We start from the raw sequence: 20,556 nt of genomic DNA, 5'->3' as shown, positions 1-20,556 counted from the left end.
TTGAGCAAGACACCGAACCCACAACTGCTCCCCGGGTGCTGTAACATATCTGCCCACTGCTCTGAGTATGTGTGCGCGCTCATTGCTCACTTGCGTATGCATGCGTGTGTTCACTGCTTCAGATGGGTTAAATGCAGAGGAGGAATTTCACTGTGCATCAAATAAAGGCGGCTCCTTATTAAAATTAGGGCACGAGTCGGACTCGAGTACTCCGAGCCTGACAACTACAGAAGAAAGTAGTTTGGATGCTGTTCAAGTAACGTACGATCGTGGATATAACTGCTGAATGTGTTTAATTAACCGCGGAAGACAGTAATTAGGGGTGTTCACACGGCAACTTTTACTCCGGTGTAGCACCGGGTCTGCCCCGGTAGAGCGTTCACACGGTACAAAGTGATACCGGTGTCGCCCCTGAAAGCTGCTTAAACCGGCGCAAATCTAACCCTGCTCGGGAGGTGGTTTAAGAAATTTACTCCGGAGTAAATGCTAGTTTGCGGGGCAGCACCGATATAAAATGGGACGTCTGAACGCTACAGGGGTAGACTCGCTACGCGTGAGGAGAGTTGATTACATACGGGCATTGCATAATTTGCATCCTGGTATTTTGCGCTTCCAAAATGGCGAATATCAACAACAACAGAACTGCGTGTCTTCCAGTGTTGCCAGATTGGGCGGTTCTAAGTGCATTTTGGCGGATTTGAACATATTTTGGGCTGGAAAACGTCAGCAGTATCTGGCAACACTGGTGTCTTCATCCACGTTGTTTTCCCGGCGCTTGGTGATGCCATGACAACCGGGAAAAGGAAGTACGTTTTCACGCATGCCCATATTTCATTTCCGCATTATTACTATCGTATAGCACGGTCACAAAAACTGCCATGTGAACGCAAGTGGGGCTGCACCGATGCTAACACGCTTCTCTCTAGTAAGCAGGTTTGTGACGTGTGAACGCTCCACAAAATTTACACCGGTGTAAGATATATCGCAACAAAAGACATCGGTGCAGCCAGGGCTCGAAATTAACTTTTTTTCTTTGTGTCCCCCAGTGGTCCCGAATTCTGTGTTGTATTGTCCCGAATGGAAGCAATAGTGTCCCCATTTTTTTCCTCTCTGAAATAACCAGTGGTTAATATTATCATATGAAGTTACTATTATATTTGTAACTATGCGATTTTGAACCCTTTATATCATTTTTACAATAAGTCACAAGACACAAGCGACACATGTCCTATACATCATCTACTTCAAAATTACAGTTATTGCATTTTCAGTTTATTAAACTTTGGCGATCTCACTGTATGAATAGATACCCGTTTATTTAAAGGGGCCAACTAGCTCATTCAGAAAATGTTTCAACTCCCTACATCTGCAGTACACTTTAGTTGAAAATAAGACCCCTTTTATGTTCATTTCATCTACTTATACCTTGAATATCTGTTGGCACTTATAAGGCCAACTTATAATTTTCACCATTACCGTTATCCATTTTTATGAACTTTCCGTTATCCATTACTGTTATCCATTTTTATGAACTTTCCGTTATCCATTACCGTTATCCATTACCGTTATCCGTTTTTATGAACTTTCCGTTATCCATTACCGTTATCCATTTTTATGAACTTTCCGTTATCCATTACCGTTATCCATTTTTATGAACTTTCGCTGCCGAAACGTGGGCGCAAATGTTAGCAACATCAGCATAGTGGCAGGTCCGAGCCTAGTTGTGCTGCTGACTGACTAAACTTTCTGAACTAGAAAGACACCAAGAAAACTCACTTATTCTGTTGAACGGTATCTTCCGTCAATATCTTCCACATCATTCCTGTTGTATTTTATAACGTGTCTAACAGTGTTCATTAAGTTCATTCAGTTGCTAGCGTTGCCTGCAGACCAGGCGATGACACTTTGGATCCTGAAGGTCCCGGAGACGTTATGTCTGGGCTTTCAGTTTCTTCCCCGCGGTCGGTCCGCTTCAACCACTTCAGCATTTTTGTTCTGGCAAGAGTCGGCGCAGCGTGTGCGGTAGCAATTCCATTCCAAGTCCATATAATGCGGACTCCGGCTGAAGATTCTAGAACAGAATGCGCTGCTCTGTAGCCTACGGATGCAGGTGCATCGAAAGTGTAGCTACTATGTATTTTTCGCTGTTAACGTTTTAAAATTAAAATTGACAAATTAGGTGAATGTCTACGTATGTGTTACGGCTTTGTAAATAATATTAATGTAGAACTTTTTTTCTAGATCTATTTTTTTCCATTGTCCCGGGATTGTCCCAGATATGATAATTGTGTGTCCCGATAACATTTTTTATGGTCCCCGGGACGTCGGGACACCGTTAGTTTCAAGCGCTGGGTGCAGCATCGATGCAAATATGTGCCGTGTGAACACCCCTATAGTCATAATGATTGAAACCGGTTGAGTTGTAAAGCCTATAGCTGGACTTTTTTGTATTTTTCACGTCCTGGGTTGAACTGCTGCAGGGTTTATTGATGACGGAGTAAATATCGCGCTTTGGTGCTCTGTCTTATTTATAAACGTCCCCTTATTCACTGAGTGATAAATATAACTTGAGTGAATAACGTGACTCATTTTTGTCTATCACGGGGATGTTTCTGTCTGACAGAGACGTCAAAGGGTGCAAAAGAAGTGCAGTTCACACTGCCACTTGTTTAGGATTAGTCCTACTTGAGAGCTGAGCTGTTATTACTGTCAAGTCCCCTTAATGATGAGAGCAGTTTGTGTCCTCAGACTGTTCTGTTACTGCATGTTTCCTCTCACACCAAGGAAGTAAACGCTAATGCTTCACGACATCCATCTACTCAAGGACTTGAAGCTAATTCAAGGCGTTAAACCACGCGAGATTTAACAGCTTGCGAAATCTCTCAAAATCCTTCGTTTTACATCCAACCAGAAACCATCGTTCTTGCACTTTAGGAAGAGAACGTTAAAGAAGGCAAATTTTTTTTTATCGTCAAAATTCCATCTCTCATTTTATTAAATATCGGAACGCATTTTTGATCGGTATTTTGTCGCTGCTATAGCAAGTGATGAGTGTTTGAAATACGCTCTGTAATATATCAGTCCATAATATGTCAAAGCGACGGCCGTAAACGAGACTCGTTGAGACCTGTGCGAGACATCGTAGGACGGAAGTAAAACGTACAGCGGAAATCAAAGTGACCGACGTTGTTAAAAGACGCGCGCGCCCTCTTTTTCGAATGCTGACGTAATCAAGCCGGAAGTTTTCCCTGTGTCCGAAATCGCTCCCTACTCACTATGTAGTGTGGACGCCATTTTGTAGCGCTGTCCGAAACCTTAGTGAGGATTATGTGGGAAATGCGCTCAGTATAATATGTATTTATCTCAAAAACACATGCATGTATTTATTATTTTGAAAACCCACCAGCCGCCTGATCGGGCACGTTTTAATTGCGCGACAGTAATGACGTAAATACCAGCGCGACGGACTCATCCTTATCCTGTCGTCTTTCCAACTCTTGTCTTCTGGTTCGAAGTCGTATGGAATAATCTCCATCACTGATGAAGCTGGTGAATCTCGAAATTAATCTAAATTGGAATGATGTGGCGATCTGGCCGCTGTGTAAACAGTTTTCAATAGGGATTGACCGATATGTTTTTTTTTTTTTCAGGGCCGATACCGATACCGATTATTATGGAATTGGGATGCCGATAACCGATATGTGCAACCGATAAATGTAAACATTATAATTCACATGAAATTAAACATAGCACACACTGACACAGACCTTCATATCCATGAAATGTATGTTTAATTGTAAAATTGAACATGAAATTTTGTGCAGGGAGATGCCAGCAGCATTTGTACAATAAAGTCAAACAGTTACAATAAAATGAGAAATAAAAAAATAATAAAATAAATATTCACCAATAAAAAAAAATAAATCACTCCCTACTATATTACAGCTTGGTTGCTAGCTAGACAAAGGAATTAGCCGTAGGCCCAAGGATCCTACCTCGTGGAGTTAAGACAAAAGGTGTGTATGTGGGTGTGGAGGAGGGCCGCCACGTGTTCCCTTGAGACAATACACGTAGCCCTGGATGCTAATGGGACAAAAGAATTAGCCATAGGCTAATTTCACTAGCTTATAACAGTACTAAATCCACTGAAATCTTGATGCGGTCAAAATACGTGTAATAAGGAAATTAAGTATGTTAGTAAGGAATAGAGAAGCATGCACAGCCTATCTATTAAACAATTGAGAGATTAAAACAAAATAGAACAATCATCAATTCAACACGCTGCGTGTCTACAGTGTAAACAATTAAAACGTTCCTGAGTTCAAATTCACACTATTTCAAAAACTAATTCCTAAGACTAGTTTTTATGCCCAAATGCCAGTCTTGCTTCAGTATCTCGTCTCTACACAAGATTATGAGAAGATGTTCCGAGACTTTTGGAGTTTCACCGTTGTGGAGCACGTGAGTCGATTCCGTGGAAAGCAGAGGATTTCTTGGTCCGACGCGTGGTCGCTCGTGATGAAAAGAGAGTCTCTGATCAGAATAATGTGCACAGCTTTTTAATTAGAAGGATCTGGTCGCTTCTAAACTTTAAATGAACTGTTCCGGGCTGCAGTTCGTAACGTTACTATAATAGACAAACCAAACCGGCTGTAACTCAAGCTGAGTTTAAAATCACGCGATTCTAGGATCTACCGTGGCCAAAGGTGAAAGAAAAGTGCGAAACTCTGATTCTTGAGGAAAAGACGTCTTTATCTGGTTTTCTGGTGCAGGGTATCTCTTTGTGTCTGGACGCTTGAAATCCAAGACGAGAGAGAGAGATGGAAGCGTTGTTCCGTTACTTATGCCTTCAGGGAGGAAGTGACGTCATGGAGGTCGTGACGTAGGTGATCCCGCCCCAGCGTGACGCAGGTCAATGCGGAAGCTGGTGATGGGAGTTGTAGTCCTTAAAGGGACTGTGTTGTAGTTCTTAGACGGACTGTACCTACAGCGGATAAAGATGTTTCCGATGGCGAGATCGCGACAATCGAACGAAGACCGGATGTCTTGCTCTAATGAAAGCACCGAGTGTTCAGTGGAAAAGCAAAATGAGAAAAAGGCCGAGTTCCAGGGAAAGTTTATAAATTTGAATTTGAATCATGGAGTTTCAATTTGAATCATGAGGAATTAGTATTGTCATTTGAATTATGAGGTATTAGAATTTGAATTAAGAGTTTGTGACAGTTTTATTTTCTTTTTCAATGTTGACAAACAATTTGTTACAGTTTCCCTCTCAGCCTCAGAATGTCCCATTGTAGCCTCAATTTTTCAAAGGCTTCTCACTGCAGAAGAGGCGGGAGACACCCCCCGCACCGTCCTCCCCTCCTGCACCAAACCCCCGTCCCGTCGCTTCGCTCCCTCGCCATGGTGAGCGCCCTCATACTAAATTTTTCTAGAAAAACCCCTAATATGCCAATACGAGTCATAAGGTTAATAAAACCAAAAACGTAACGGAATAACACGTTAATTAAGAAATAAAGCAAGTATAAAAATGACTCCAGTTCCGCTTTAACTCATTTAACCCACCCTGTTCGGTGTGCCGACACACTGAAATAAACCTCTCCTGTCAGGTTTGTTGCGTTGTGATCACATTCTAACTGATCTGGTGCACAGTATTGTGCACAGTATTGTTCTGCAGGCTTTGCTTTTTTCTGGCCTGTATCTGTCATGGGGAATATTAATAGCACTGATGTGATGTATGAGCTCTGGTGAAGAGTAGGTGTACGTCACCCCCCGAGGAACTTCTCACCTGGGAGTAACAAGCCCCTGGAAGCCTTTTTTTCACAAAACGAAAAACACCACGCCACCTGTTTTTACATTTTCTTTTTGGTTAATTTTAGTCCTGCACTGGTGCAGTGCTCCGGCGCTGAGGCGGTTCTGGTTGAGTCACGTTGTGTACATGCGCTCTTGCGTGTGAGTGATGAGTTCCTGCAGGGATGATCACAGCTGGACTCTGCTTCATCGTAGGCCTTTCATAATTACATGATGGCGCTCCTCAAAGTTGCTTTATTGATGTTCAATCATGGATCTGCACTTCATCTATCTCCATTTGCTTGTTCGTTAAGTTAAATTATATTGCTGGGTTTCTGAAAACGAACCCAACCATTCCAAATCATCGGTCCTTAATGCTCCTTAAAAGCCTCTTTACACCAAACATGAACCCAGACACATCTCATAAAAAATCAGATCCTCCTAATTATTCTTTGTACTGATGGATACGATTTCTGGACACCAGGTTGGTTGCTGTACAGCATCTGTCTGAGTTGTGATCAGTTCCCACTGCACACACCTCATTATAATATATATATATATATATATATATATATATATATATATATATATATATATATATATACAGTGATGGGAATAACGGCATTAGAAATAAACGGCGTTACTTTTTTTAGTAACGAGTAATCTAACTAATTACTTTTTACATCGTTATAACGCCGTTCCCGTTACTTACAATAAAATACTATGCGTTACTTTATTAAAGCTGTTCTCATCTGGCACGCTGCTCGTTCAGCCTTTCTTTACTCTGCTTTAGTGTGGGGCGGGGAGACGCGAGACAACAGCACAGTAAGCCAATCAGAGTAGATTTGGACAACGTACGTAGGTAGGCCACGCCTACTGCACTACTGCGCGCTCTTTCAATCGGAAGACCCAGCGATGGCGAGCAGTCAGCCCAGCACTGCGCTTTCACATTGGAAATACAGCCAGGACTTTTCATTACTTGAAATAAAAGGCAAGAGTGTTTACGTGCAATGCACATTATGTCGAGGAACAAAGCGTTTGTCCTCGTCAGTGGCCAGTAATTAGTAACATAATTTTAATAACTACAAAAATATATTAGTACATTTGATAGATGTCTTATCTCACATTGTCCCACAAAAATATTAATATAGTGTAGATAACATTACTAATTGGTCCATTTCAGTCATTAAACACATTTAACATTCACTTTTATGATTACACTAATTGAATTTGATTTTTTTTGAGGGGGAACAAAATGTAACGGAATAATTACTTTCCCTGGTAATTAGTTACTTTTATGACAAAGTAACTCCGTTACTAACTCAGTTACTTTTTGGGAAAAGTAACTAGTAACTATAACTAATTACTTTTTGAAAGTAACGTGCCCAACACTGTGTGTGTGTGTGTGTGCATGTATATATATATATATATATATATATATATACACACACACACATACACAGGGCTCGAAATTTTTATTTTTTTTTCACCAGCCAGCCGGACTAGTTACCTTCCAGAGTAAAGGCCAATTTATGCTGACAACGCAGTCCTCGCAGACGGTGTCGCAGATAGCGTCTGCGTAGCCCCCCCACCTTCGCAGACGCTCTGCGCGCACCTCCTAAAAATTGTGACCACCGCAGAAGCCTCGCAGACAGCGTCGCAGACAAGAGGGGTCCGATTGGTCCACTCTACAGCCGCTGTACACGCACTTCCGCTTCCCTACTTTCCCGGTTTGGTTTGTTTTCACGACTGCCATTTTTAAAAACACGCGCGAAGATGGAGCAGCACGAAGAGCGGTTGATCGAGGAAGTGAGGAAGTACGTACGTCTGTACAACTCCAGTTCTAGTCATTATAAGTAAGCGGAGGATAAACACTCCACTAACCACACCCGCCAACTACTCCTAGCGACTTCGCGCCCCCTTGCGTTGTAGCGGTGAATAACATCACGCACGCCTGTTACTCCCCGCTCAACGATAAATTACAACTGTCTGTGAAAAGCTGTCTGCGAAAGCCTTGTCGCAAGAGCTTGCAGAGGCCTTAAGCTCGCCAAACAGAAAATCAACTCGCCAAAATTTGTTCATGTATGAATTTTACTTCTGTCAAAAATAACACAAAAGAGAGTAGTTACCATTGTTCATGACTAATGTGCATTTATTTCAAGACCCGAGTATTTTGATACTGTTGTTAAGTACATAAATGAGAACAACACAGAGCGCCATAATATATCAACAAATAATAATATATTGGAAAACTTGGCAACTTGGTGTATGAGTATTGAAAGCAAATATACTTACTATCATGACTATAGCACCCAAAATATGTCTAACATGCTTTCTGTATTTAACCATTTATGAGAGAGAAAGCATTAGGAGCTTCATATTGACTAGGAATCAACTTGAAAAAAATTAATTATTCCATAAAAATCGTATCGCAGCCGAGGCCTACCCTGCTCCCACGTTTGCTTATAAGTCCTTTGTCGTTTCTCCTCTTCAGACCGAGGTCGCTTTGTCCCCGTCTCTGGCGGTTTCTGTACACCTTTCAGAAAATTCCACATCGCAATGTAGCTTTGGCAGATGTAGATGTAAACAACAACAAACACGTGTTTAAATGGGCGATAATGTGGCCACATCTGTTGAATTTGATAACGTGATGTGGCAGCAGGGGCGTGGCCAAGCATTGGTCTGTGAATGGAGGGCGGAGTCAGGGAAGGTAAGTGGTGGAATCATTGCACCTGATTGGGATTAACCTGTGTTTGTGTGTCTTCCCCAGTGACCGCGCCCTTTAAAAGGAGAGGAGAGCAGAGAAAGGGAGCTCTCTCTCTCTCTCTCTCCCCAACCAGAACACGTGTGTGTGTGTGCGCGTGGCTGGGAAGTGATAAAAGGCTGAAAAGCTAGCAATAAATAGTTCATTGAGAACTCCGTTCTGGCCTGCCGTGCTTCTGTGCTCCACCCACCTGGTCCAATACTACACGTGATTACCGCGATATTCAACGAGATGCGTTATGCATGCGCAGTAATGAAAAAACCGACAGCCTGACTCGTACACGGTGTGATTCAGAATTCTTCGGTATTTTCCGTCCTGCCGATAAACACATCGATTAACACTGACACGGCACGCGCTTAATATGTGGCGGCTTCAGTTGACGGTGTGTCTGAATCTTCGCTTCATATATATATTTTTATTTTCAACTAGCCAGCCGGGCTGGCTTTTGTGTGTGTGTGTGTGTGTGTGTGTGTGTATATATGTATGTATGTGTGTGTGTGTGTATATGTGTGTGTGTGTGTGTGTATATATATATATATATATATATATATAATAAAAATATGTATGTGTGTGTTATTTAGCAGCTGGGAGGTCCGTATGGTGAAATACCGTGACCGAGGTCTTGAAAGTACTGAGCGAGGCCCTCTGGGCCGAGGTCAGTATTCAAGGCCGAGGTCACGGTATTTCACCATACGGACCGACCTTAAGCTGGTAAATAATATATTTATTTTTTTCTTTACCGAATTCTAACAGAAAACGAGAGCGCCCGAAAGGGAAAACCGAGCCGAGCCGCCATTTTGAATCCTCATTCACGGCTGTAACGCAAATGGCTTCCTCCTCGGTATACAAGTGCACTTCCATGGCAGGAAAAAAAACTACATTTTGCCGCCTATGTCGTCCCCTATTTATACAAATAGGAGTCATTCAGGATTCAGCCATGTTTTTGCTCGGCGTTAGCAACAGTTAGAGGTTTTTAGCTTTCTCCTGAAATGTTTTATTTCTTCTTCCTCAGGGTAGTAAAACTCGCTTTTGCTGTGAACACTGTCGTTATCGCTAACCATGCTGTAAAATTAATGCTATTCTCCTGAGAAATGCTGGCAAAAATTTATAAGATTTTTTTATAATCTTATAAATAAATCTTTTATAAAAAAAAAAAGATAAATGTTGACAAAATATTCTACTAAGTTTGTTGTTGTTGTGAACGAGTGAATTGCCAGAGGTCTGTAACCGGGGTCCATAACCGCTTGCCAGCCAATCAGAGCGCAGGATTTGATGGAAACCGGACCGCGAAAAAAATAAAATACAGCAATATTAAGTGCTTCTTGGGGCGATCATTGGTACGTCACGTGACCATAACATGCATGGAGGCTGTACCTGTACTCAGAACTCCTGATGTATATAAAACCCACTGAAGCGTAACTTCCCTGATGAGTGCTTTTAAACATTGCCTATAGTTTATGGTTTGCGGTTAAACTCGGATTGATGGGAATTGTTGTTCACTTCTTTTCACGTGATATTAGTTCACGCGTGATGTTTCCGAACTCCAGGTTAACAGCCATGGTTTTACATGTTCACAAACCTTATGCGGTGTAGCGTTCCTTTATTAGGAACCCCCATACATCCATCTGCTGTTTGAGGCGGTTCTCTAATCAGCCGATCCTTCGAGAGCATCAAATCACACAGATCCAAATCCAGAGCTTCAGTTAACAATGTTCAAACATCAGAATGGGAAAAATTGTGATCTCAAAGTGTGACTTTCTTTCACTGTGGCACGGGTGTTGGTTTGAGTATTTCAGAAAGTGCTGATCTCCTGGGGTTTTCTCACACAACAGTCTCTGGCGTTTACACAGAATGCTGCGGAAAAACAAAAAACATGAAATGAGTGACTGTTCTGTGGGTGGAAACAAACGCCTTGTTGATCAGAGAGGTCAGAGGAAAATGGCCAGTGGTGGGTTTCACAAAAGCCTCTTCACGCTAAGAGCATAGGAGAGTGAGTGCTCATTGCGCTGATCACTTTACCATTCAGTGATGATCTTTGCGCTACAATGTTGTTGTTTTTTTTTGCCAGGAAGGATATAGTAACTCGTAGCAACTCTTTACAACCGTGGTGAGCAAAAGAGCATCTCAGCATGCAACAATAGAAGACCACATTGGATTCCACTCCTGCAGCCAAGAACAGGAATCTGAGAATCAAGAGCTAGTTCCTATTAAGGTGGTCGGTTGGTGTATTTCTGTAGCAACAACCCTATTATAAGATATAGCCGCGTCTGCGTATGCATACTTCCATACTATTGGTATGCCAAAAGCAGTATGTAGGGTGTCTGAATACTCGGCGACCACGAGTTGGCCTAGTGGTTAGTGTGTCCGCCTCTCGACTGGGAGATCGTGAGTTCTACCAAAGGCCGTCATACAAATGGTACCTGCTACCGTCTGGCAAGACACGCTGCAATGCAGATGCGAGTGGGGAAGTCAAACTCTTGCGGTTACCGGAGGACTAGCCCCACACTGTAACCCTAGCTGTATAGGTGAGAGGCCGAGGACTACAAAACGGAGATTGGCGCCGCACCCATACGCCTTAAAGAGCTGGTTAGTACTGGGACAGGAGACTGCCTGGGAAAACCAGATTCTGGCGTGAGAGGGACTTTGACTTGACCTGAATACTTAGCAGTCGAATGGTACCCAGATAATTTACTGCAGTGTTTCTCAACCACTGGGCCGTGGCCTATAGACCCTTTTTCTGTTTGTACACAAAGATCAGCTTAGAACGGTTGCGCACGCAGCGCGGCAACGGAAGTATGGCGGAGTTAAACAGCCTATGCAAGGGGATTATCAACGAAAGACTGTGAAAGTTACCTTAATAAGTTAACTTTGGCAAATGGTGTTAGACTCCCGGATCCGTGTTCTATCAATGAGTGGGTTGACAATGTTAGAAAGTGGCCAAATATTCAGTGGCGGGATATATATACATACATAATTGAAAAACCAAGTTTGTACACCATGGACAAATTACGAGCCTACAAATCGCTAGATGCTTACGAGTATGTCGTCTGTGGTCATGTTCAGGAAGTCCAGTACCATCAAATAGACGCAGAATTTTGTGTTTTAAAGTCAGATGTTCTACCAAGTCAGAGACAAGGGCACAAGACCACTATGTACCAAGCGTGGGTCATCATCAACCATCAAGAAAACTATGTCCTGACTGGGAATTGCACCTGTATGGCGGGGTAAGTAGCACTAGCCTATTAGCAGCTATTTGTTGTTGTAGAGTCTTAGATAGCAGCTAACTGTTCAGAGGTACGTTTCCCAAAACCATAGTTGCTAACGAAGTTAACAAACTTAAGCTTGCAACTTTGTTGGTTGCAATGCAATGTCCCATTGCCTGGCCAAAGCTAACGTCAGTTTATCCAACAACTTAAGCTGCTTTTGATGATTATTCTACACCATGCAGGTAATCACTAATGTAAACAAGGCTTCCAGTAAAATCAGTAGATAGATAACCTTACCTGATATAAAGTGGGTGCTACAGACACGAGCATTTTTTTATTATGTCCTCATTCCAGTCCACACGTTTAATCGCCTGCAGCCGCAGCCACCGTCTGTTGCTCTGAAATGGGTGCGATCCTTTAGGAATCCTATAAAACTTTAGTCCGCCGGTGGAATAGCGATTCGTACAACCGTATACGCAACAACCAGCCATGTTGATGCTAAGAACAGTATATATATCCACGTTTAAATGATTGATGAGTAGGCTAGTCTGTCCCAGAATCAATTGGGAAGCTTACTGCTTCTGTTGCCAGGGTGTGTCCACAACTGTTTGATCACACGACGCTGAAAAAGGGTCTATTAGTGGGCCGCAAAGCGCCATCTAGTGGGTCGTGAATTTTTTTCAAGTTTGAAGCCAAATACTAAATAGTTTTAGGATGTCATAGTGTCCCAAATCCGGTAGCTGGTTTGCCGTATATTTTGAAGAAGTACGTATTTGTGGGTAAATTAAGAACAAGCCTTTATTTTTGTCACATTCCTCTTCTACAGTTAACCTGTGTGTACACGGACAGAGAGAGAGAGCATACAGACAGAGAGACATGCAGAATAAATAAATACGTTTGTGGGTAAATTATATAGATCTGTGATGCCTGCTGGAAGAGAAGAGCAGGGAGGACTGAGAATTGAGTGGCTGTGGTTTGTTTACACCCGATAAAAAATAACAATTTCAATTTATATAGCGCCTTTCTCAAAACCCAAGGTCGTTTTACAATTATAGGGAATGGTATAGGGAAGGTTCGGCTTCTAACACATCCATACAGTTTTAAATACAAGACTTGCATTGGCGGGGTGGAGGGAAGATTTTTTTTATTGCATTTATTTAATCCCTATCTGTAACAGGGAGTGATGTTGCATCCCATTAATAGACTTTACAGTAGATTATTAGATTCTAATAGAATAGATGAGCCAAAATGATCGGGGATCTTTTTTTAATGGGCTTCGACTCGTTACAAGTATGAATAGGTGAGCCGTAAAGCAGAAAAGGTTGAGAACCCCTGATTTACTGCATCCGTAGCAGGCAGATATACCACATTACACTACACGACGATATCCCATAATTCAACTGGAGCCTCGGAATAACTTAAGAAGATGATTTATTCCCACGATGGCTGTTCAAAGAGAAGCTGGCTGGTGCAGCGATCTACAAATGGATCAGGAATTGTTTATTTCTGCCATTGCAGAATTAATTTTGTTCTTTAATTTCACGGCATACGTGGGTATACATCATCTGTAAAGATGGCGGCGGAGTACGTTGAAATTGTGTCCTTACTACTCGTGCACAAACTCATAGAATGTCCTACGGTTACAGTCAGGTGGTCGGTACTGAATTGTTGTTAGTATGTACTGAGTATCCGAATGCAGCCATAGACTTGTATTCATGTGACGGATAGCTCGTGACGTCAACCGACCAAACAGCTGAGCAGTTACAGTGGTGCTTGAAAGTTTGCGAACCCTTTTTAGAATGTTCTATATTTCTGTATATGTTTATGCAAATAAGTTTGTGGAAGTGCATCATGGCACGAACAAAGGAGGTTTCTGAGGACCTTAGAAAAAGCGTTGTTGATGCTCATCAGGCTGGAAAAGGTTATAAAACCATCTCTAAAGAGTTTGGACTCCACCAATCCAGTCAGACAGATTGTGTACAAATGGAGGAAATTCAAGACCATTGTTACCCTCCGCAGGAGTGGTCGACCAACAAAGATCACTCCAAGAGCAAGGCGTGTAATAGTTGGCGAGGTCACAAAGGACCCCAGGGTAACTTCTAAGCAACTGAAGGCCTCTCTCACATTGGCTAATGTTCATGAGTCCACCATCAGAACACTGAACAACAATGGTGTGCATGGCAGGGTTGCAAGAAGAAAGCCACTGCTCTCCAAAAAGAACATTGCTGCTCATCTGCAGTTTGCTAAAGATCACGTGGACAAGCCAGAAGGCTATTGGAAAAATGTTTTGTGGACGGATGAGACCAAAATAGAACTTTTTGGTTTAAATGAGAAGCGTTATGTTTGGAGAAAGGAAGACACTGCATTCCAGCTTAAGAATCTTATCCCATCTGTGAAACATGGTGGTGGTAGTATCATGGTTTGGGCCTGTTTTGCTGCATCTGGGCCAGGACAGCTTGCCATCATTGATGGAACAATGAATTTTGAATTATACCAGCGAATTCTAAAGGAAAATGTCAGGACATCTGTCCATGAACTGAATCTCAAGAGAAGGTGGGTCATGCAGCAAGACAACGACCCTAAGCACACAAGTCGTTCTACCAAAGAATGGTTAAAGAAGAATAAAGTTAATGTTTTGGAATGGCCAAGTCAAAGTCCTGACCTTAATCCAATGGAAATGTTGTGGAAGGACCTGAAGCGAGCAGTTCATGTGAGGAAACCCACCGGCATCCCAGAGTTGAAGCTGTTCTGTACGGAGGAATGGGCTAAAATTCCTCCAAGCCGGTGTGCAGGACTGATCAACAGTTACCGCAAACGTTTAGTTGCAGTTATTGCTGCACAAGGGGGTCACACCAGATACTGAAAGCAAAGGTTCACATACTTTTGCCACTCACAGATATGTAATATTGGATCATTTTCCTCAATAAATAAATGACCAAGTATAATATTTTTGTCTTATTTGTTTAACTGGGTTCTCTTTATCTACTTTTAAGACTTGTGTGAAACTCTGATGATGTTTTTGGTCATATTTATTCAGAAATATCGAAAATTCTAAAGGGTTCACGAACTTTCAAGCACCACTGTACATGCGTCTGGGAGACAAAATTAGGCTACGTTCACACTGCAGGCTGAAGTGACTCAAATCCGATCTTTTCGCCCATATGTGACCTGTATCCGATCTTTTATTGACAATATGAACGACACAGATCCGATTTTTTTTCAAATCCGACCCAGGCCGTTTGGATATGTGGTGCTAATTCCGATTCCTATCCGCTCTTTTCATATGCGACTTCAGTCTGAACCGCCAGGTCGCATTCATCCGACTTACACGTCATCAACAAGCCACAAACGTCACTATTCTGCGCTGAAGTAGGCGGCGGGTCTCTCAAAAAAGTTACAACAACATGGCGCATAATCACGGGCGCAGATAGAGGGTGGGACGAGTCATATTTAAATTCACCTCGTTCAGTCCCCCCCCCCCACTTATAGGGAGGAAAAAAACGTCTATGCTGTCTTTCTTTGCATAAGGCAAACCTCACGGAAAAATCAAAAGACTAATTACCATTCGGTTTATTGAGGTGCACAGCAGTGTATACATATAGTTGCAACAACTCACATAAAACAAAACAAAGACTGATTTTCGGTTGGTTGAGCTGCGCAGACTGCACAGGTTGCGAGCTCGAGCTTGGTTGCTATGGTTACTAACAAGTTTGACAGGCATATCGGGGTTGGGGTTGGTTTGCTGGCAGCTTTGTCCCTCCCAGTTCAAAAAACGTATCTGCGCCCCTGCGCATGACATCAATGCGAGGGACGCTTCGGGCTGTGAAGGTTCTGAATCTTCTCAATGGAAGGACGCAGAGGTTAGGGAGCTGATTTCCATTTGGGGGGGGATGCAGCTATTCAGGCTAGATTGGATGAGTCATACCGCAACCGGGCGGTTTTACTTCCGTAAACACTGGCCATGCTCACTGCGTGTGACGTCGTCGTATCCTGCAGTGCGCATGCGGAACACTTTTAGGTCGCTTTTCGTTCATACTGAGGATCACATACAAGTCGCATATATTTGTTAATGTGAACGACCTCACAAAAAAATCGGAATTGAGCATTAAGCCTTGCAGTGTGAACGTAGCGTTAGTCACTGCTGCTTATTGACTTAATTTGTTTTCATCGATTGTGACAGCGTGTAATGGCTAAAAGAGAACCCAGCAAGCCTTCAAGGACTGTTGTAAATAGGCCTTAGTTCAAACGTTTTGTCTTCCTTGTCGTTTCCTAACTCCGCCCCCTGCCATATATGACCGCTCTCCGTGAAGTGAAGGATTCATCTTCTTCCTCTTGTCCCATCCAAACACCTTTGTCATGCTTCATCCATTAGAGCAGCTTCTCTACCATCTCTCTAATGAAATATCCGACACCTGAGATTTGTCCAGCTCTTCCTCTGAAACTTTATTCATCCACACCTGCTCAGATCCTACTGCGGGTTTAAAAGCATTACCGCCTCGGCCCCATCCATCTTCGCCGTCTTTCGAACACTCGCACTATCCTTTACCTGAACGGGTCACGGTGTCGATCAGATTTCCTCCCAGCACTGTGGTTTTGCAACTTCGAACTGCAAGTGAAATTCACTCCTGTGAAATTGTGTGCGCGAGAGTTTAGCGGCACAAGCCGAGACCCCTGGCGAGCTAATCCGAATCTTTGCTTGCGCTCAGGATTTGCTTGCTGGCGTGATGTCTCAGCGCAGCTGGAGTGTGTTGGCAGCGGGTCTGCCAACTTCTGTCAAATCAAGGTAGAGGTCGACAGCTAGGACGAGAGCTGACCTAATTAGAATAAGCACCGGCAAGAATCTCCGATCCGTTTCCCACTCTCTCTCTCCGTGCATTAAGAGCTCCCGCGCTTCATTTGCATCCATTACGCAGCGTGGAGCGGAGCGCACGCCCCACTCGCGGTATTTCACATATTGGTTTGCAGCTGATGAATTTCTAACCCTCTTCTTTTATTGCGTGAGATCTCTCTAAAGCGATTGCAGCGATCTTCCTCGAATTTGTGGGTGTGTGTGCACAGATTTACATACTGAGCTAAAAGCGAGCGTGGTTCAATAACGCACTTCAAACACCGTTGCCCTTTCTCTCCATGAGTGGAAACACTGAGCTTTTCATATCCTTCCAAGGAAAGGTCAGTCACTTGCGGGGGGCATTTTACACACACACACAGGCAGAAGCAGGTATTAGATTGTAGCCCACAGTATCAATCTCACTGTTACCTCGAATTCCTTAAGATGAACCCTGAGCCAAATCTTCATTCGTTCGTGTTTGTTCATTGAGTCAGGGGATGCTGAGCTGTGTGTGTGTGCGTTTTCGATTCAGGCGGGGGAAGAAACGGCTCAATGAAAGCAGCCGTCGCTCAGTAGCACATAATAAGCTCAGAATGTAGATGCTCTCAGGTCTCCAGTGTCCACGGAGAGGCAGCCGCGCCACACTGCTGTCCACCAGACAGTAAAGCGACCTATTAGAAAGGCTTGCTGTGTTAAGTCTGAGGGATTTGGACGAGTGGATGTTCAGGACCGGCTGGCGCTCGATATGGAAAATGTCACGTCCTTTCTTTGATCAAACGGCTCACGATCGAGTCGGACAATTAAGAGAACATCGCTCAGCGTAGCTTCTGCCTGCTGTTTGTTTTTAATTTTGAAAAACAAGAGGATGATTGTTACAGGGTTGTGCACAAGCTTTAATTAATTAATTTATTTTTTTAAAAATAGGAAATGCACAATTTAACAACGTAGCATGGCAACTCTCAGAAAAGAAAAAAGGCCTGGCTGGTCAGAGTTGTGTGGGTTTTTTATTTTTATTTTTATTTTTATTTTTTTTATTATTATTATTGATACAGGGTGTCATAGTATTTCGGAATACCGTATTTTTCGGACTATGTCGCACTTTTTTTTCCTGATTTGATGAAATAAAATTCGACAAAAATGAAGAATGACACTCCTCGATGATGACTACAGCTTTAATAACAAAGATGAAAGAGCCATGGGGCGATAATAAGCCCTACCGGTAAAAATATTCTAAAAGCAACCTGATTAATGCATCAGTAATAGGCTACTAATATTAGTTATAATAATAATATAGACTATTAGTAATAACGATAGTGATCGTATTAAAGATAGTAGTAGATATTTAAAATAATCAGACTAGGCTACTTACAGGGCAAAGTGCGCGTTATCACTGCTCAGCTGTTCGTTTATTAAATAAACAATGCAGTCGCGCAGTAACCACGCGCCGCTTATCAGATACAATCACAGATTCTATGGATAGAATAACCCTTCAAAAAAGTGCGACTTATAGTCCGGTGCGACGTACATGTTTTTTTCGTCTTCATAATGAATTTTTTGGCTGATGCGACTTAAACTCCGGAGCGACATATAGTCCGGAAAATACGGTACTGCTTTTACAGGCCTCAACATGATTAACTTTTGACACTTTAAAGTGCATATCACGGGTAAATTCAGGAGCAAGATCAACGTAATTCTCCTATTTTATATTAAACTTTGGTCAAATATCTGTCACATTTTGCATTTTGTGCAAATTTTTTTTTTTATTACCTTGCACAATACCAGAAAAATTCAGTTGAAATCAAGCCGTTTGAGGCGAATTGGTCCGCCTCTGAAAAAACTTGGCGTTTGGATTTCCCGGGAAACATTGATTTTCATGACGTCGCGTGCAGTTCGCCTCCTTCTGAATCCTACGTCAGCGCTGGTTTGCTTATGAGGAAACGACCGTATTATTTACATCCCCAGTGTCGTCTCTGTCGTCTTCACTACTTGAATCATCATCAAATCCAAACAGATGAAGCCCCAATTCTGACATCTCATTATATTCTTCATCTAAAGGTTGCGCTTGGGTGACAATTCCATATTTCAATGCAAAATCGCTCGCTGCTACACTTGGTCTACACAGGCTGTGCACTGAAACCGCGCAAGCTCTCGCAGCCTGCTGGCGCTTCCGCACGTGACGTCACGAATCTGGCTCCAGACTCGCTTGGGATTTTTCCAGATGCGTTTTGTTATTTTATTATTTTCTGCTGTAGACAGATGGCCTTGTGCAAAATTACCCTTCTGGATGAGAGTGTGTAAAGGGACATACTTTCATATAAAAATCAACAAAACACGAAATTGGTCCAGGATATGCACTTTAATGGCCTCAAAACAGTTTTTTTTTTCCCCCCTTGAATTTCTTTTTGCCCTAAAATTTTGCTGTATTTCGGCGAATTTTCAAGTGCACGGTTCAAGGCAATACCGAGACGTTTTCTAGGGATATAATTGAGTTATTTAGACAAAAGTATATGTTTAAAACAAAAACAAAACCCAAACATTTATTTCTTTTTTTTTTTTCAAATGTATTTATTTGGTTTTTCTTCAAAGAACCACAACAATACAAACATGGATAGAAAAAAAACCAAAACACTGGCGCACTCACACACACAAAGATATAATTAAAAAAATGAAAAGAAAATAAATGAAAAGTACAAACATTTATTTCTGCAACAGAAGAACAAGACAAGCCCTGAAAACATGAAACATAAATCAGTATTATGTATGTAGGGTGGTGTTTACATTAGACAGTATCAGCGGATCATCAGATTAACGTTTTTAAAACGATTCGCGTGCACACAGCAACGCCAATACATGATTCGCGTGCACACAGCAACACCAATACACGGATACGCTCGGCTCCGCAGGCATCCTGCGCTCCAAATCACTCCGCCCTGAACAGCGAGTGCCCTTTGGAGGGTGCGCACTCCGGCCCTGCGCAGCTCACAGAGCGCGCGAGTGAAGCGCACGAGCAGTGATTCAGGACAAATAGCAGGAAGTGAAAGTCCGCGCCGTTTTTCAGCAGTCACGTGACATGACCAACGTGGCATGACCAACGCCAGCGAATCAGGAAGGTGGATGTCACAGTGACGTCCAATGACGACGTCAGCTAGAGCTCAGCACTGCGTATCCTCGTTCCTCAATGTTTACACAGCACCGGATCAGATACGTAATGGGTTGAATACGTGGGCCCTGGCGGATTCAAGTTGTTCCGCCTGTGGAGTCGTTTCCCAGCGTTTTAATGTGAACGGACAGTGCATCCGCGACGAAAACGAGACGGATACGGTCTAATGTAAACACCACCTAAGACTTGCGTACGGTACGAGTACATAATACGTCTTTATGCCTCCGCCACCTTAAGGTGCAGGAGGCGTTATGTTTTCGGGTTGTCCGTCCGTCCGTCCCGAAACCTTGTGAACACGATATCTCAAAGGCTAATGAAAGGAGTTTCACCAAACTTTCACCATTTGTGCACTTTGGGACAAACATGAACTGATTAGATTTTGAGGTTAAAAGGTCACAGGTCAAGATTACTGTGAGGTCAAATGTCCATCCCCAAATCACAACTTAATAAGGCGTGTAGTCTGCCAGGCGGAGGCATCCCCATCGACGCCGCTGGCATCGAGTTCTGTCTAGTTTTATATAGAGTTTAGGATACAAAACACACTTTGTTTTGCCGATAACAGTGACGAGCAATATTGCAAAGATGAATTAAAAAACTAAAAACATTATAAAACATTATCCCTCCATTATCCATCCCTCCCTCCCTACATCCATTCACCCCCTCATATGATCAATAGGGTAAGATGTATTTATCTATGGTATAATTCACTGTGTAAATTATATATATTTACTGTAGAGGGTGTGGTTTAGGATTTGAGACACAGAATATATATATTATACACACACACATATATAAAAAACGTAGAGGG

At 42.6% G+C, this 20,556-nt stretch overlaps 1 protein-coding gene across 8 annotated transcripts in view; it reads left to right on the top strand.

Annotated features, from left to right (window-relative positions):
* The window catches only part of LOC132891561 (R3H domain-containing protein 1-like), a 111,353-nt gene that overhangs the window by 25,411 nt on the left and 65,386 nt on the right, over positions 1-20,556 (top strand). The window contains exon 2 of one of the 8 annotated variants that reach the window (XM_060929264.1): positions 11,663-11,778. The exons of the other annotated variants lie outside the window; for them this stretch is intronic. The gene's annotated coding sequence lies outside the window, so the exon portion shown is untranslated. The remainder of the gene's footprint in view (positions 1-11,662; positions 11,779-20,556) is intronic. 8 annotated transcript variants of the gene reach the window in all.

Source organism: Neoarius graeffei, chromosome 9 (genome assembly GCF_027579695.1).
Source record: "Neoarius graeffei isolate fNeoGra1 chromosome 9, fNeoGra1.pri, whole genome shotgun sequence".
NCBI classification, from domain to species: domain Eukaryota; kingdom Metazoa; phylum Chordata; class Actinopteri; order Siluriformes; family Ariidae; genus Neoarius; species Neoarius graeffei.
This window is presented reverse-complemented; position numbering and strand designations above follow the sequence as displayed.